Source organism: Schistocerca serialis, chromosome 8 (assembly GCF_023864345.2).
Source record: "Schistocerca serialis cubense isolate TAMUIC-IGC-003099 chromosome 8, iqSchSeri2.2, whole genome shotgun sequence".
Classification (NCBI taxonomy): Eukaryota; Metazoa; Arthropoda; class Insecta; order Orthoptera; family Acrididae; genus Schistocerca; species Schistocerca serialis.
Genome location: NC_064645.1, coordinates 90,131,555 through 90,152,123, shown reverse-complemented (window position 1 = coordinate 90,152,123; position 20,569 = coordinate 90,131,555).

Here is a 20,569-nt window from a genome sequence, read left to right as displayed (position 1 = left end):
TGGGTGTTTATTCTTTCCGCGCGCTATACGAGATTGGAATTATAGAGAATTGTGAATGTGGTTCGTTGAACCCTCTGCCAGGCACTTAAATGTGATTGGCAGAGTATGCATGTGCATTTAGATGTCTATATACTCCTTCCACCTTTCAGGTTTCCCTTCCTTGCCTTCCCATCTGAGCTCTCGATTTCATGCAGCTGGTTTTCTTATATTCAAAGCTCTCTTTGATATTCTTATAGGCGGTATCTACCTTTCCCCTAGTTACACATGTTTCTATGGGCTTGCATTTGTTCTCTAGTCATTCCAACCTATCCATTTTACACTTTCTGTCCGTCTCATACCTTAGAAGTCTTTATTCCCTTTTGCTTACTTCATTATCTGCATTTTTATATTTTTTTGTTTAATCAAATATGTCCAATATCTCCTTTCATATCCAATGTTATCTACAATGTCTTGTGTTTTTAGCTGTTTTATGTACCATGGCAGAAATCGATTGGCCTGCCCAACGTCCAATCTGCACCCAATGGACTACTGTTGATATGAGTTAGAAAGTCTACTTTGATCCAAACTTCAACGTCCAATACCACCAACGTATCTGGTTTCATTATTTGACGGAGAACGGCAGCTGTTCCTGCACCAAAATTCAGACACATTATTATAAGTGTCCTCATCAGAGTTCAGGTCGTCATAAAGGTATTCCATGTACACAACGATGACATGATCATTGTAATACGACTGAAAACGAGCCAAATTGAATGCATTAAAATAACCATTTTCAGTGAGTCGTAGACAGTAACTAGCACACATTTCTGATTCTAAACGTTTATTATAAGAATTCCGCTTCTCTTTCGTTCTTAACATCTAATATACAGTCTAAGACACGAAAACGACTCAAATTGGTCACAAATGGTTATTCACAGAGGTATCGACGGAAAATGAAGGACTGCAAGCTTCGGCGATGGATGAATGAATGTGTGACTGCTGGAGCACAATGTCACCGCACACCTGGCAAGAATAGTAAACAGGGGTCATGACGATACCAGCACATAAAGTATTTGAGGATTTCATTCCGTGTACTCAGTTTGACAGTAACTATGCCTTGCAAACAGGCTCGTGGACAATGTCAGCAGATGACAGTATTTGAAACAAGAAATGTAGTTGAGTTCAAAGAAGCTGGTTGGAGTAATTGGCCAATCGATCGAGATATGAATGGAAAACCACGCAACTATTCAACGATGCTGGCAAAAATGAGCGGACCATCGCCGAACACAGAGTTTATAAGTACGGGTGACCTAGAGAGACGAAAGTCTGACTTCATGGCGCCCCTTAAGCCGACTACCATCGACGTATGTACAACCAGAAGATGGTTCGCAATGTGCTGGGTACATTCGGCCTGGGAGAGCGTTGGCTGGAGCAGAATTGTCTTCAGTGATGACTGTGGCTTCTAGCTGAGCCCCGGTGACCAGCCACGATGTATCTCAAGACACCCCAGATAAAAGTGGGCTACCAATGTGACTGTTGGCCACCATATAGTCTGACAACCAGATATGATATCTTGGGGTGGGATTTCATTTCATAGCAAGGCCACTTCCGTTGTAATCCGCTGCACCCTTACAGCAGAGCGGTACGTTGGCGATATTTTTTGCCCTTCATGGCAAGGCATCTTGGACTTGCATTTCAGCAAGATAATGTCCACCCGCACACTGGAAGGATATCTACTAACTGTCTTCGTGATTTCCATACTCTACCTTGGTCAGAAAGGTCTTCAGATCTCTCCGCTATTGAGAACATTTGGTGCTCTATCGGCGGGAGAAAGAAAACTGGCGTTCTATGGATCAGAGCGTGGAATGTCAGATCCCTTAATCGGTCAGGTAGGTTATAAAATTTAGAAAGTGAAATGGGTAGGTTAATGTTAGATATAGTGGGAATTAGTGAAGTTCGGTGGCAGGAGGAACAAGACTTTTGGTCATGTGAATACAGGGTTATAAATACAAAATCAAATAGGGGTAATGCAGAAGTAGGTTCAATAATGAATAAAAAATAGGAGTGCGGGTAAGCTACTACAAACAGCATAGTGGACGCATTATTGTGGCCAAGATAGACACGAAGCTCACGCCTACTACAGTAGTACAAGTTTATATGCCAACTAGCTCTGCAGATGATGAAGAAAGTGATCAAATATATGATGAGGTAAATGAAATTATTGAATTAGTGAAGGGAGACAAAAATTTAAGAGTCATGGGTGACTTGAATTCGAGAGCAGGAAAAGGAAGAGAAGGAAACGTAGTAGGTGAATAGGGATTAGGGCTAAGAAATGAAAGAGGAAGCTGTCGGGTAGAGTTTTGCACAGACCATAACTTAAACATAGCTAACACTTGGTTCAAGAATAATGAAAGAAGGCTGTATACATGGAAGAACCCTGAAGATACTGGAAGGTTTCAGATAGATTACATAATGGTAAGAGAGAGATTTAGGAACCAGGTTTTAAATTGTATGACATTTCCAGGGGCAGATGTGGACTCTGACCGCAATCTATTGGTTATGAACTGTAGATTAAAACTGAAGAAACTGCAAAAAGGTGGGAATTTAAGGAGATGGGATCTGGATAAACTGAAAGAACCAGAGGTTGTACAGAGTTTCAGGGAGAGCATAAGGGAACAATTGACAGGAATGGGGGAAAGAAATACAGTAGGAGAAGAATGGGTAGCTTTGAGGGATGAAATAGTGAAGGCAGCAGACTATCAAGTAGGTAAGAAGACGAAGGCTAGTAGAAATCCTTGGGTAACAGAAGAGATACTGAATTTAATCGATGAAAGGAGAAAATATAAAAATGCAGTAAATGAAGCAGGCAAAAAGGAATAGAAACCTCTCAAAAATGAGATCGACAGGAAGTGCGAAATGGCTAAGCAGGGATGGCTAGAGGGCAAATATAAGGATGTAGAGGCTTATCTCCCTAGGGGTAAGATAGATACTGCCTACAGGAAAATTAGAGAAACTTTTGAAGAGAAGGGAACCACTTGCATGAATATCAAGAGCTCAGATGGAAACTCAGTTATAAGCAAAGAAGGGAAAGCGGAAAGGTGGACGGAGTATATAGGGGGTCTATACAGGGCCGATGTTCTTGAGGACAATATTATGAAAATGGAAGAGGACCCAGGTGAAGATGAAATGGGAGATACGATACTGCGTGAAGAGTTTGACAGAGCGGTGAAAGACCTAAGTCGAAACAAGGCCACTGGAGTAGACAACATACCATTAGAACTACAGATAGCCTTGGAAGAGTCAGTCCTGACAAAACTCTACCATCTGGTGAGGAAGATGTATGAGACAGGCGAAATTCCCTCAGACTTCAAGAAGAATATAATAATTTCAATCCCAAAGAAAGCAGGTGTTGACAGATGTGAACATTACCGAACTATCAGTTTAATAAGTCACAGCTGCAAAATACTAACGCGAATTCTTCACAGAGGAATGGAAAACTGGTAGAAGCCACCGTCGGGGAAGATCAGTTTGGATTCCGTAGAAATACTGGAACACGTGAGGCAATACTGACCTTACAACTTATCTTAGAAGAAAGATGAAGGAAAGGCATACCGACGTTTCTAGCGTTTGTATATTTAGAGAGAGCTTCTGACAATGTTGATTGGAATACTCTCTTTCAAATTCTGAGGGTGGCAGAGGTAAAATACAGGGAGCGAAAGGCTATTTACAATTTGTACAGAAACCAGATGGCAGTTATAAGAGTCGAGGGACATGAAAGGGAAGCAGTGGTTGGGAAGGGAGTGAGACAGAGTTGTAGCCTCTCCCCGATGCTATTCAATCTGTATATTGAACGAGCAGTATAGGAAACAAAAGAAAAATGCGGAGTAGGAATTAGAATCCATTGAGAAGAAATAAATACTTCGATGTTCGCCGATGACATTGTAATTCTGTCAGAAGCAGCAAAGGACTTGGAAGAGCAGTTGAAAGGAATGGATGGTGTCTTGAAAGGAGGGTGTAAGGCGAACATCAACAAAAGCAAAACGAGGATAATGGAATGTAGTTGAATTAAGTCAGGTGATGCTGAGGAAATTAGATTAGGAAATGAGACACTTAAAGTAGTAAAGGAGTTTTGCTATTTGGAGAGCCAAATAACTGATGATGGTCGAAGTAGAGAGGATATAAAATGTAGACTGACAATGGCATGGAAAGCGTTTCTGAATAAGAGAAATTTGTTAACATCGAGTATAGATTTAAGTATCAGTAGGTCGTTTCTAAAAGTATTTGTATGGAGTGTAGCCATGTATGGAAGTGAAACATATTTTAGACAAGAAGAGAATAGAAGCTTCCGAAATGTGGTGCTACAGAAGGATGCTGAAGATTAGATGTGTAGATCACATAACTAATGAGGAGGTATTGAATAGAATTGGGGAGAAGAGGAGTTTGTGGCACAACTTGACTAGAAGAAGGGATCGGTTGGTAGGACATGTTCTGAGGCATGAAGGGATCACCAGTTTAGTACTGGGGGGCAGCGTGGAGGGTAAAAATCGTAGAGGGAGACCAAGAGATGAATACACTAAGCAGATTCAGAAGGATGTAGGCTGCAGTAGGTACTGGGAGACGAAGAAGCTTGCACACGATAGAGTAGCATGGAGAGCTGCATCAAACCAGTCTCAGGGCTGAAGACCACAACAACAACAACATGGGCAGGGCCCTACAGACACCTCTGACTTTTGCTCATCTATAGCACCAATTGGACCGAATTTGGCACTATATCCCTCTGGACGACATGCAACAAGTCTATCAATCAATGCCAGCCGAACAGCTACTTGCATAAGCGCCAGAAATAGATAATTTTCTTACAGACTTGCTCAATTTGTGCAGCTCTTTCTCGTGAATAAACCCTTCAGTTTTTGAAAAGGGACTCCTTCATTTGTCTGTACATGAACATCACATCTACTGATTTCCGCGCCATTGGTATAATTCCTTCTTGTTGCGTCGTATTTTCTTTAAATTTTTAAAAAGTGTACTTGATATGTCTAATTGTTAAGTGGACATGGACTTGAAATGTCTGAAATTTTCGAAAACAATTCTTGTCACCATCGGAAAAACCATTTTATCCCGTTCTTTATCTACTTTTCAGTTGTTGATTTGGTCTTAAACGCTCTCTGAACAAATGTCTGCAAACCAGCCACGCTCATGCGACAGGCAAGGAATAGCACCATATACATGTCTTGCCTGCCACAGCCATGGAAACAATAAAGCCAATATGCAGGGACCTTTCAGATACAAAATTACTCAGCAAATGTCTACATGGCCGTACGCAAGACCCTAATGAGGGTTTCAACATCTGCGTGTAGCAACGAGTGCCAAAACCGTGTTTGTTGGATGGACAGTACTCAAAATTGGTGCAATGGATGCTGTCATGTGTTTCAATGGTGGTGTAACCATCAGGATAAAAGTAATGGACAAATTAGGCATCCAGCCAGGAAATAATAGGATAGCTGCTCTGACTGCCATAGATCGTCAGCGAGTAGTTGAAGCTGTGGAAGCCAGTGTAAGGAAAAGGCCCCTGAAGATGTCTACAGATGATAAAGAAGCAGCTGGCCAGGCAGATTATGCTGCTGGAATGTTCTGAAAGAGGCATACGATGCGTCAAAAACACTGTGAATATTCTTTTCTCATTTTCTCGAAACTACGTTTTCAGAATATTAGGTACATATAACTTCTCAATGGTTTCAATCATGTTCACCAAGTTTCCCTCAAGTGAAGAATGGGATAGCATCTTTGTATTGTGCGTAATACATCGCAGAAATGATCTATGTTTGTCATTCCGTATATAATTTTAGCGGTATATTTTAGACAAAATAATAATGTGGTATAATAAGGGTTTTCCTATTTCCTCAGATATACTCCAAACTACAAAATGAGAGGCATAATGTGTTCCTGTGAATGTTGGCAGCAGTCTGTCACAGTCTGAATGCTATTAGACTGATGATGGACCAGAAAATGGTACCTGAATGGGAAGTGTATTATAAAAACACCTATTAGGCAAAATACTGTAATTCTTAAACTGTAGGAGATATTTTAATAAATAACCTTATACAGCTTGAGTTAATGTTATTCATTGTAGATGAAGAGTAATGTGCACTGAGAGCGAGCTATGAAAATGCAGCCCGTGCACGTCCAGGTCCCCGTAAAGAGAAACTGATGCATTTATTGCGTCGTCAGACACTGCCGCCTTTTGGCAGCTATGACATGAAGTTTCGGACATCGACATCTGAGAAAAAAAAATAGTGTCCCTTTAGGCGACAGATAATGTATTTTGTTTCCACATGTTTTAAACCAGGATATATCTGGGATTGGTTGATAGGACCCTACCTGAGACAACAACCGGATTTTCTGGATGCAATTTACAGTAGTTTTGCAGCTATGTGAGAGTAGGGAGGGGAGAGCAGCATCAAATTAACCTTCGGACTGAAAACCATAACAACAACTACAGTATGTCTTGTACGACAGAATTAATGTTTTTAGGAAAATGAAGATAAGGAATAAAATTTTTATTTATGCTTTCCAGAGTATTATCTAACACAAAATCCCATTGTGTTATTTAATCTAAAAAGAAGGAAGTTTTGGTTAGCGTAATTTTATACCTTCGCTCTGAGGGGAAAGGAGTGTATACTCAGCTAATCACTCAAATGTATTTAAAAATATTACTGAAGTATACAAGGATAATCGATGTAATGTATAAATGTAATAGTAAAACTCGAATCATCAATACGAAAGCTGGTTCGAACACCGTAGTAGTTTGGAAGTGTTGTTTCCTCCATTCTTTCAATTGATTTAGCGAGTCTGTTACAGGTGGCTCTGCAGTTTAACATGGAATACAAGCCATAGACTAACCTGGCATTTATCACATTAACAGAAATCATTGTCGAACTTGAAAGAAGCGGTAAATGTAAAAAAAAAAAAAAAAAAAATGCTTCTGACAAACCTCTGGCAAACCTGTGGCCTAGACTGAAACTTACTTTCTGAACCACCGAACAAATGTGAAATGATAAAACTATTTATACTTTCATTAGTTACTGAAACAGATCGTCTAACATTGATAACGTTCAAATTTACTTGTTGCTTTTCAACGTGAAATATGCATGCATTGTGATAAAGAGTGAAGCTCTCCACTGCATGGTACTGTATTGTAGAACGTCCGCTTTGAAAGGATAACTGAGTGATATGACGGTAGGCGTATGGTGGCAATGGAGAGTGAGCAGGAGATTTTCTGCTTAACAGACTGTAACCTAATGCTACAAACCAATGTTGTTGAAATGTAGACTTTTCTAATCTTATCTAACGACAGGTACCTATAGTTACGATTTGCATCATCTCCGTGGGTAATTTAGTATGACGCCAGCTGCTGGAAAAGCTCCTGCTGGGATCTGACTTGCAGTTGGTAGCCTAGGACGTCGAAACAGCAGGCAGGACTCGGTGACAAGGAGACTTCCTCCTTCCACTGCCTCCACACCTGCCTCGACATCGCATTGGTGACCTTACGGAGAATCTATGCATCATCTTACCTTCCGGCTAGTATCCTTCCGCCTGGGAATTCAAGGAAAAGTTCCAGAACGGAAGAGTACCTTTCAAGGCAGCATGTTGGGCCTCTGTTCTCAAACCCAGCCTAGCTTATTTTGAAGTTCGCCTTTTTAGGAGAACTTCAATTAAAATATACATGGTGGTCCACTGATCGTCACTGGGCCAAATATCTCAAAAAATATGCGTCAAACGAAAAAACTACAAAGAACTAAACTTGTCAAGCTTGAAGGGTGAAACCAGATGGCCCTATGGTTGGCCTGCTAAATGGCGCTGCCATAGGTCAAACGGATATCAACTGCGTTTATTAAAATAGGAACCACCAGTTTTATTGCATATTCGTACAGTACGTAATGAAATATGAATTTTTTTGTTGGACCACTGTTTTCGCTTTGTGAGAGATGGCGCAATAGTGCATATAATGCCACTATACGTTGCCGCTGTTGGTGAATGACGCTTCGTCGCTAAATAGAACGAGTGCAAAAAATCTATCATCGTCCCGTAATATCTCTTGTGCCAAGTGGCAGAACTGTACACGACGTTCAAAGTCGTCGCTATGCAATTCCTGGTGCATAGAAATATGGTACGGGTGCAATAAATGTTGATGTAGCATTCTCAACACCGACGTTTTTAAGAGTCCCGATTCTCGCGCAATTTGTCCGCTACTGATGTGCGGTTTAGCGGCGACAGCAGCTAAAACACCTACTTAAGCTTCATAATTTGTTGCAGGTCGTAGTTGACGTTGCACATGTGGCTGAACACTTCCTGTTACCTTAAATAACGCAACTATCCGGCGAATGGTCCGGACACTTAGATGATGTCGTCCAGGATACCGAGCAGCATACATAGCACACGCTCACTGGACATTTTGATCACAATAGCTATACATCGACGCTATATCGACGTTTTCCACAGTTGGTAAACGGTCCATTTTAACACGGGTAATCTATCACGAAGCAAATACCGTCCGCACTGGCGGAATGTTACGTGATACCACGTATTTATTCGTTTGCGACTATTACAGCGCCATCTATCATAAAGGGAAAAAAGTGGTCCAACTAAAACATTCATATTTCTTTACGTACTCCATGAATATGTAATAAAAATGGGGGTTCCTATTTAAAAAACGCAGATGATATCCGTTTGACCTATGGCAGCGCCATCTAGCGGGCCAACCATAGCGCCCTCTGGTTTCCCCCTTCAAGCTAAACGAGTTTCGTTCTTTGTAGTTTTTTTCGTTTGATGCTTATTTTTTGAGATATTTGGCCCAGTCACTATCAATGGACCACCCTGTGTAAAAAGGACACTCGTTCAATTTATAATTTGATTGTATTGACAAAGTAGAAAAAACATGGACGAGGCTAATAAAAATATGTATGAGGCATGTGATGCGTCGCATTGGCAAGTCTTCCATTTTCGCGATGAGGAGATTAATCGAAGGGTATATGAGCCGTGCTGGTGCTCGCGTTGGTGCTGTTTGTAGGTTTCCACCCTCCGTTGCAGGCCAGACTGTATCAGTGTAAGTGTTGTGTTACAAGATTACCATCATATTATTTCACCTGTTTCGTGGTCAATTGCTTGTTTCTTTTAATTAACCTTTGCTTTCATTTGCTGTTTTACAGTAGGCTTCTAAATTTTTTATATAATTGCCGTTCCTGGCGTGTAAGGCCTTCAGTCATGATTGTGGTCATTTGCTGTGAAAAATTAATTCTATATTTCTGTTTTAGCAGTAAGCCTTAAAACCTTATTTTCTGCCATTCGTGGCGACTGATACCTTCTACTGTGTTTGTGGGCTCTTACGTTTAATATCTCAATACCTGTAAGTTGTAATTGCAGCGAGTTCTAAAAACATTCTTAATTTACTGTCTTTATTGGAGTGTAAGGCCTTCAGTCATCATCACAGTGCCTTGTTTTTTTCTTTTAAACGTTATCAGTATCAGGATTTTATGGTGATTTGCTAAATTGTAACGCACTGAAAACACTATTATTTACATTGTCGTTTATGCCTTCATTAATAAGGCGTGGTATTTTTTTAATTTATTGTTGAGTCTGGAACTACTTCTTTAATAATAAATGTGTGTAACTGTTAAAGGCAACCAATAGTAAATGATTACGGCCTTCCCTTGACAACCAGGTTTCAATATAGAAAATCACTACACTGGGAAACAATTAGCGGAATCACACAAACGGACGTCGAATCTGGTGGAAGTCACATGCGCTGAAGGAATCAATTTTTACGCGTGACATTACATTTCAATGCATGACTAAAATCGGGATCGAGGGCATCAGCATTCGACTTCGTTATGCTTCGATGCTATTTTATGAGAAGTTGAAATGTACAATTGACTTATATAATATTTTGTTTCAGTGGTTGTCTAACATTTATATCCACGTTGCTAAACGTTATTGCTTTACTGGGATTTCGGTTTACTGATAAAATGGAAATGCCGTGTGGCTAGGGCCTCCCATTCGCCTTGTGCAAGTCATTTGAGTTGACGCCACTTCGGAGACTTGCGTGTCCATGGGGATGAAATAACGATGATAAGGGCAACGCAACACCCAGTCCCTGAGCGGAGAAAAATCTCCCGACACATTCGTGAATCGAACTCGGGTCCTTAGGTATGACTTTCGTCGCGCTGACCAACCCCCTACCAGGGGAGGATATTGGGTATGTAAACAACAATGCCATCTCACGTAAACCGTTGTGAACCGTTGTGTAGCAATTACTTCCGTATTCTTTGGAGTACTCGAAGTATCCATACGAATTCGTTCTGCGAGTTATTGAGTGTAAGGAGCTTCAGTTGTGAATTAATTATTGCAGTATTGCATTTTGTGTTTGGAGCACATCTAGCGAAACATTTTAAAGTTCTTGAGGAGCTTTAGAAGCTCTCAGCAAAGCGAACGCCCAGCTTCGGAGGCCAGCTGCATCGGACCCGCAGTAGGTACGAGCTATTGATTTAACTTTGTATATTTATTGAGTATACACAATCATCTCGAGTGAGAATATCTTAAAAGCTAATAAATGAATGTGTATTATTGGAGAAGTACTGGAAAATTGAAGCATGTGGAGGAGTGTGGTGTGATTACGGAATATGAAGTTCTTAACAGTAATAACGTGAAATAGCATTTCGTTTTAATTTTTTATGGGGCTTCAAACGTCAGGTGGTTACTTGTAGAGTTAGACCTCTACAATTAATTTTTTTAAGTTCATGTGCTTTCATCATGTATTTTCAAATTAACAGCTTAGTTCAACAGTGACAACTTTGACAAGTGCTCTTTCAGATTCTATGCGTGTGGTTTCACCCATGACGTTGCAGAGCGTGTAAGTGGTCTGTTATTAAATGCTATCTGTGTTTGTGTTAGTTACTATTGTAATTTACAAAGTTTGTAAAATATGCTGTTTATTGCAAATATGTCGTGATATACGATGGTGTTGTTTATTGGGGGGAGGGGGTAACTTGAGCCCACAGGTTATTTTATCAATGGATAAACTATTAGCGATAATTGTTTCTTTTTTTTCTGTCATATATTTAACTGTTTCTTTCTGTATTTCGAACGATATACGATGGTGAGGTTAGGCAGTACCTTAAGAGCAGAAGATAAATTTTTGTGAGTGAAGTGATTAATGATAATTTTTATCATGTTGATTGATGCAGTTCTTTATCTATTTTTGTAATATGGGAGAACTGTCTACGGTGGTGTTAGCCGTGAACCTAAGTACATTGTAGAAGTTGTCCTGAGAGGAACGAGTACTAATGTTAGTCATAATTTTTTAACTTATGGAATCAAATTTTGTGTTTTCGTTATATTACCGTTGAGTTTATTCTAGAGGAATTTGTGTAAGATATTATTCGATTTTTTCTTTATATTGATCATAGCTTTATAATCATTTACTTTTTGTTTCTGCCCAGTCAGTTTCTGCAGCAGTCACGTTACTTCCATTTTATATGTTCTTCGAAAGAACTGCATTACGCAATCACAGCTATAACGGTACATTTTATGAGAGAATGTATGTTTCGGTCGAGGATCAGACCGTCATCAAGCCTAAAAACGATCTCAGCTATGAACTTGCGTAATAGGAATAGCAATTCCGGATGTACAGTGTTCCGCTATTGACATTAACTTGTCATGTCCATTATGTCCATTTAACTTCATAGACATTTTTACCAATGTAATGTTTATACAGATAATACCAATGGTCGAGCTATCTACGTTTGATAACTGCCATTGCAATATACGCGAACGCATAGCTGAGACGACTTTCCGGACCGATGATGGTCTGATTTTAGACCAAATTCGATGGTCCCTAATGAAACGTTCCGTCGTATCTGTCTACTGCACAATACAGTTGTTAACATTCATTACAGGTGCACAACGCCTCCGCTACAAAATATTTTTAATTTTTGGACAGTCTATCTTGTTATCGCCTTCTCCAATAATATAATCGGACTGTTAGTAAAAGTTTTCTGTGGTTCTTGTGGTAGAGTCGGAGCGGTCTCTATTTACATTAATTTTTACTTTCACAATGAAAACAGTGTAACCGATATTCCTGTTTCGTCGATCACACTTACTTATTGCCAATGATCGTTGCAGGGATGTACTGCTAGAATAATCTTCCGTCTGCGAAGAGGAAAACACGTTGGAAACTGGTTACAACTGTGTATAGTTATACAGAGTTGACTTGGCACCATAATATGAGATTCTTACTTCCCTGTTGCTTAAGGAAATTAAAGCACTATCTCTGAGTATTGTTAACTGTTAGATCACTTGGGAGTTTATTAACTGTACGGACGTTTTCAACATTCAAAACTCCCCTGCATATTTGTCAGTGCTAAAACATGATTATTTCGTCTTACATAGATTCAAATTACTGAGAATTTTCATTGCAGTTCTTGTTTAACCATTGATATCGACGTTCCAGTACAACGTTGTTCTCTGCAGTTATCGAGGTTGCTGCCAATCGTTGATCGCAGGGTTTGCTAACAAAAATCAGTCTAACTGTGGTGGACCATTGCATAATAATGACTTCCGTATTCTCTGGAGTAGTTGAAGTATCGAAACGAATTAGTTTCTTGAGTTCTTGATTAACAGATTCCATAATTTTGATTCAGGCGTTATAGTGTTGTATTTTGTGTTTCGAGAACAAGTTCTAGCGGAGCTTTAGAAGCTTTGAATGAAGCGCACGCTCTGTTTCAGAAGCGAGGTATATAGACTATACTCACCAAGAGGCAAGAGCCATTGATTTGTCACGTATTTATTTTCAGTATACATCTGCAATTAGAACATCGAATAAGCTTTTAGATGACTATGTATGAAGTGGAGAAGTATTGGAATACTGTAGCATTACGAAATAGTGTGATGTGATTTCGCAAAATGTTACTAGTAATGGGACTGAATTGGAAAAGGAAAACAGTCCTCGATTTACATTCCAGTACATTTTTTTAATATGTAATGTTACTTCAGAAAGTTTCGAGAATGCTTGACATGTAGAGAGAGATATCCTCACTGAGTTTTTGCCAACGATCAACTGCTGAAATCATGTATTCTCAAATTTATAGCTTAGTTTCACAAAAACAATGGTGTCACCTATCACTCTCCTTTTCGATTACACATACATACGGTATGTCCTATCGTTGGTTCATGCTTTTATCTTCTGCCGTCGGTGAAAAAGAAAAGTCGTAAACAGGTTCCGGCTGTGTAGTGTCATACTGAGTCGACATGGATTTGTAGCAAATATATTATCTTTTCCTGTCACTTAAGGAAGTACAGTTAATATCTTGGAGCACTGTCAAATGTTAAACCTATTAGGTGTTTATAAGCTATTTTTAAGTTTTCTTCATGTAGAAACCGGTGGGTAAATTTCAGCCACAGATATAGTTATTACGTCGTACACGTTACTGTTTAGCTCACATGGCAATGAAGTGTAATTTAGATGTAGGGTTCTCGATGACTGACACAAAGAAGGGACAGCGCAGCCCTGAAAGAATATACTGACTCGGTAATAAGGATAGCAGTCAAAATCGTATTCTCGTCATATACCGCGGAAGGTATAGCCATCAGATTGTAGCGTAGTTTATTAATTAGTAACTTCATCCCACCACCAACACACATAAAAGACAAATTCTTGTTCCTGCCCCAGGGGAAGATATTCCGCATATCATGCTGTAATAGATGACAAAATCTGAAGTTGTAATATCTGAAGTAGCTGTATAAAAAATGATTCAAATGGCTCTGACCTCTATGGGACTTATCATCGGTGGTCATCAGTCCTCTAGAACTTAGAACTACGTAAACCTAACTAACCTAGGGACATCACACACATCCATTTCTTAGGCAGGATTCGAACCTGCGATCGTAGCGGTCATGCAGTTCCAGACTGAAGCACCTAGAACCGCACGGCCACACCAGCCGGCGAAGCAGCTGTATATCTGAAACTATTGTAGTATTGTAATGACTTGCTAATTAAATTTAGTCTAATAGATAAGCCTTCAGCTAGTTGCTATCATAACAAATTTATTCCCTTCAGAGTAAAAGTACCACTTAATGAACATGCGATTGCTAAACTTCGAATAACTGTTATTGTTTTGATTCATGCTCTACGAATTACTGACACAAAATTAAATAACTAATTCTCGACTAGTAAAAAATGTATAAGCTCAATCATATATATAGACTGTACATGTCGTTCTTGATGCAAGCAGCTGCTTTTTTACAAAAGCTAAGGTTACTGACATGTCGTCACGGTTCACATTTTTCTTGCGATCGAGTTCTGAGACATTGCTGCAAAACTTACTTATAGACACGGTCTGGTCATGTCTAATGTGCTGTTTGTTATCGTTACAGCAATGTTCCGCCGCATGAAGAAGTTTTTCTCCCGGTGTTTGGGAGGGGAGAAAGACGAGGGTCTGCGACTGGTGAACAACTTGGTCGATGTTCGGGTTACTCTAAAGGTGAGCCATGTTATATTGCAGTGACATATCACGCAAAGCAGTAAAGTCTGAGAGCTAACTGACTGTACATTACGTGGTCAGTTGATATTACAGACTGTCACGATTTACTGTAAATGAATATTTTTTTGCTATAAACATCCCATGTGACACGTCATTGTAAATAACACGTCATAGATAGGCATCTCTGCACGTGTGATGATTGTGACGATTATATAAAATACCACCTAACTACCTAACTCCGTCCAATCATTGCTGTGAAGTTCCAAAGGTACCGATCGACCGCCTCGCTATCGTCAGACGATAGACGTCACTGTATGGAGGAGCATGTGGTTAGCATACTGCTCTTCTGGATCGTGATCAGATACAAAATACCGGCGGCAATGAATGTCACTGATGGATGGATGGATTTGTTGATCACTGGAGCGAAGTGGGATGTGCTAGTCACTCAACAGTTCACAATAGTCGTCATTCTAAAACTTGAGTATGATGCCCTTAGAAAAAGCCTTTAGCATGTCAGAGTCGTATATTCTTTGACCTGCAGGGTAGCCTCACACTGTGTCTCTCGCTGTGTTCCCTGCAGGGCTCCTTTGCTGCACTATGCTGGCTCTTTCCGCTGGATCCCACTGGCCCTAGATCCTCTCCTCCGTGATATAACCACAATAGATCCGGTCTTGTCGCATTGGGTAAGCTAATGTAGATAATCGAACCTGAATGCTGTTTAAACAATTCTGACAATTGTATTGAAGTCCATTAAACTTAACACTGACCCCAGACATGGACAGTTGATTCTAACCATTTATCATTCCGGTAAATTGGGTGTGGTCTTTGTAAACACTGAGCAAATAACTATATGAGATGCTCGAGAAAGGTAACATCCCTATCCATTTGAAAAGAATTATGGTGAAAAATATTCTAGAGGCAGAGGCGCACTAAATATGCTGCCAACGCGATCGACTGGTTGAAGACGACATTGCAGACCATCTGGTTGCCCAACCAGTTACCTGCTGACCGTGTTTAATATGAGACTGACCGAAGGAAATGTACAGTGTAGTCAGAGAACAGAGAAACAGGAACTGTTAGCAAAACTTGTTACAGTCCCATTTAATTTTCTCGACAGACAAAGAACGAGGAGGAGCTCGTAATAAAAATACCGTGGCTCAAGAAGTTACATTGTAGACCTCTGTCATTCCAGTTCAACTCATAATACGTAGGATAATGGTAGTGAATGTCGGAAGAACAGATTTCTAGCTGATACTACAAATAGTCAGTGAATACTCACTATCACTGCCTATAGGCCAAAAATTCGAAATAAATGTAAGAATTTGTGACACATGTATATGTAAAGAACTAGCGCTATCTCTGAATTACCAAGCATGCTCTACGACTAATCAAACAAATAAGTTATTTTCCTTACAGGAGTGTCAGTTCACCCTGGACTCGTTTTTTGAGGAGATACTGCAGAAGCGGCTGCAGGAAGAGAATGAAGCCTTTTCTGTTTCGGTGAGTGTAAATTACAACAGTAGTAGGAATTGTAGCATTTGGTTTCAAAGTGAATTTTTCGTTTTCTCATTACATGATAACTTACTCTCGAAGATGGTACTAGTTACTGGTCTGCTTCCGGGTGTTTGGCCGAATTGTTGTGTTCATTTTGTGCACAATACTTCAACCGACGTCCCAGCCATCAACTTCATGTGCTGCGAACTTTGCGGTAATGTACTCTCTGCTTGACTCATATCAGTCAGGAAACGTCTCACGATCTGAAGAAAATGGCTCGGTCACTTGTTGAAATGTTGACTGTAAAGCAGGAACAACAACACGGCATAACCTCAGAAGCACATCATTAACCAGTCGTACACAGAAAATGTTAAAGATAATAGGATATTCGTTACTTGTTCAAATAAATGGCTCTGAGCACTATGGGACTCAACTGCTGAGGTCATTAGTCCCCTAGAACTTAGAACTAGTTAAACCTAACTAACCTAAGGACATCACAAACATCCATGCCCGAGGCAGGATTCGAACCTGCGACCGTAGCGGTCTTGCGGTTCCAGACTGCAGCGCCTTTAACCGCACGGCCACTTCGGCCGGCCGTTACTTGTTAGTATTAATTGTATCTGAGATGTGAAACGAATTGTGTTAGTTGGATACTAAATTGGATTACTATATTCCTAATTTCGGTACCTGAACCGTGCTAATTTGTGATATATGTTAAAATTCGTTATACTTTTATATGACAGGAACTAGCACAAATTGTGAATCACTTCACATGTCAGATAACATGAAAGTACTAAGATCTATTCCAACAGGAGCGTCAGTTCACACTGGACGCCTTTTTCGTGGAGTTGCTGCAGAGACGGCTGCAGGAGGAGGATTAAGGTGGTGCTGTTACGGTGAGTGGTACTTCGATCTGTGTAAAGGACAACAGATTTTGGTTTCTAAGTGTATTTCTCGTTTCATGATCACATGGTAGCTCCCTTCAGAAGGGGAATCTTCAAGATACTATTCGAGTATAGAGTCTTACGATTTTTAATATAACTGAAATGGTGTCAGTTTAGATATATCACCATGGCTACAAAATTGTTTGGTCGACCCATAAACTTCCTCGGTACCCATAGTCTGCTGTTCTTTCATACCAATTGTGAACTCTGACTAGATACAAAAACCTTTTGCAGCATACGAATCTTTTAGCTCTAGTATTGGCAGGATATACTTGAACTCAAGAATCAATGGTACATACAATACCGTTGCCTACACTTTCAGATGAGGGAGAGCCTTTCAGAAAACGTTCTCATATGTCCCCTCCCGCCCATAACAGTTATCAAGTTCAAAGCGCAGTTTCACCATCAGCCTCCCACGATTATACTTGGTATTTTAATCCCATTTCTTATGCTGCGTGATCGTTTATTTTTCTGTCCGTATTTATCCTTGAAGCTCTCCGAATTTGAACTGAACATTTACACAACTTGTTTTAAGAAACTCTACTATTTTGGTATGGATGGATTTAGCAACAGTCACAATTCTCTCCATTCCATAATGAATATAGTTCAGGTGAGGATAATACACGCGTCTGCGTGAGATATCGACTAACTCACAAATATTCTGATCCTTGTAACAACTATCTACCATCATGATGCAACAATTTAGTAGATCATTTCACCACAATAGATAACACTCCGGGAGGAGTAAATAGGCAAACATTCACTGTCGGTAATTTTCATATTTGCGATAATTAGTATTGTAGGGTTCATGAGTTGGCGCGATAGGAACATCTCTTCTATGGATACAGAAAATGACCATTTATTAACATGTGGACCTACGATAATTTAGCACATTCCTTTGCAGATGTTATATCAACTCACCATAATAGGGCGGCGTTTATAATTTTGAAATATATATTTGTCGGCAGATCACTCCGGTGTCCTCCGCGCCCACCTAGGAGATCTGTACATCACACCGCGCAGCTCTTGAGAGCCGCCATGCCAGGCGCTGAATGTGTTGATGCGGGGCCACCAACGCGACGTCTGGAGAAGACCGTCTGGCTGCTAAAATGTGCGACCGCGATACCGCGGCCAATACCACCTGAAACCACAGTTACCAATCGAATAAACCTTTGGATTGATGATATAACAAGTCTCGTTATTTGTTTTATTTGCAACAGGCAGCGTTGTGGTAACGTAGACGACTCGCATTGGGGTTGACTGTGGTTCATATTCTCTTCCGACCAACAAGATCTACATTTCGGTGGTTCCTCTTAGTAGATTAATGGAAACAAATGTAAGGTTCTTCGGAATAAAACTCGTTCGAGTCTGTCCCCGATGCGAGCTGCATCTGTCATTGCCTCTCCGTCGATGGATATGGAAGAAACCGTTTTGTGCAACATTAACATTTGTCAACTACGTTTAACAGAAATATCATTGACACTAAGTTTAATTCAAAAAAGAGTACGAAAATCAATGACATTAATGATAACACTCAAAAGACTAGAGTGACTACAAAATCACTACTCCTAAGGACAACAAAGTAGTCTCCATAATCCCGACATCTACTATTCAACACAGTGAGCCACAAGTAATATGGCACTACACACGCAGGAACTAAAAGGTAGTCAACATTTGAACCCCTTAGACGGAGCTGGCATCACATCTGCACACACAAGTCACCTAAATCCGTAAATTCCGGGGAGGGGTGCCATGAGCTCTGGCGCCACATGCCCAAATGTCTTCGATCGGGTTTAGATGTGTCGAGATAGGAGAGCCAACACATCAACTGGAAATCGGGACTGTGTTCATCGAACCGCTCAACACACTCCATTCCATCACGCTCTAGCCCTTGTGATATAACATGCATCGTGCGTTTTTCTGACTAGCAGTCATTCCACTCCATGTGTCGCTGCTATCGCCTGAACGGATTTAGATCGACAGTAGATTGGCGGCCATAACATACTGGTTTATCTGTGTATCTGTTTATGAAGTAGTAGGTATGTAAACAAACTCAGATGCTGCTTATAACAGAAGCATGGCGAGTGTCTTTGCGTGGGACACATAAATCAAAGCACGCTTAGTGTAATCAAACTGATGTTGCTATTCATTGAACTGCATTGGCAGACAACAATTGATTAGCATGTGGATGTAACCTCAAACGAGTAAACAAAGAAATTAATGGTGCCTTAAGATCGACTGAGAATTCAGAGAGAGTTCATCACCGTTGCTATTTATACTTTGGCCCTTATGCAGTATGATTTGTTATGACGTTAAAATTTACTTTCGGGGCTAATGTTGCAGAGGAAAATGCTGTTGCAGCAGGCATGTTTTTATTTCATTTTTTATTTATTTCACCAAAACTAAAGAAGAGTCGTTTGGGAGATTTATGGGGGTATGACATGAGCCAGATGCGTAGCACGTAAGTCTGGATCACCTTGACGCTAGGATTTCGTCACAGTCTAAAGTATTACCCAATATTCATGGCTGTACAGTTAACTTGAACCCGAAGAAAATGACACAGTGATGTTGTCTCAAAAATAATGAAATAGTTTAATAATATTTGGAGAATTTGAACGTACTTCGTTAGATAACAATGATAAGTTACTTACTTTACATGTTTCTAAGGACTTTTGTGTGAAATAATAACGCAGTCACAAAAGAAGCAAAAGTGATACAGAGAATGTTTGTTGCATAGTAAATGTGATGAAATCAGGATGTGTGACTTAAACCCAGTAATGATTTCATGATAACATTGTTAATATTTGGACCATTTTTAGTCAGTTGCAGTTTACATTATGTGTAGATAAAAACTGATTAGAAATATATTGTATATTATAGACTTCTGAAATGCCTATATCCTTTAGGCGAAAAAGTTTGGTACCCACATGTAAATTCAGTAGTAAAAGAAGGAGTATTTTCTAGTCTCTATGATAAAGCACGATGTAGTTCGTAGTAGCTGCTAACAGTAAAAGGAATACATAAAAAATGGAAATGGCAGGTAACAACTCACGGCCTACAGCACAAAAGACTATTATAGGGTGACATAAAATAAAATTAATAGGTAGTTCGGTACTGCACTTGATGGTTTTCAGATATGGAAGCAAAATACGGCGAAACATATAATTTTTCTTTTTAAGATGTCTCGGTGTTATGCAGTACGATAATGGAATAGTAATGTGAATTGTATTCGTCAAAGTTTTCTAAATAACTTTCAGAATGTTCTTGGTTACACTGTGCTTAAGGTCTGCCAGACCGGAATATCTTTTTTTCCAGAATAATGTGATAGCAAAACCGTCTACTGCTAAATACAAGCATACATCGTCTCCAACTCCACACACTTTTATTCTACCTTGAACAGCACTGTGACTTGTACATTTCAATAACTCTCTTCCAAATAGTTACGAAAAAGTTAGGTACAAACCTCCTGAATTTGTTTATTCTTGTGATTTCGTTCAGTAGATTGCTGGTATGTACCATTTTAACGTATTTTCTAAATATATTGCCACCACAACAAATAAGCTGATGCATTTTAGCTTATTCTTCATTCGATACAATTTAAATTTAATAAGCACCACT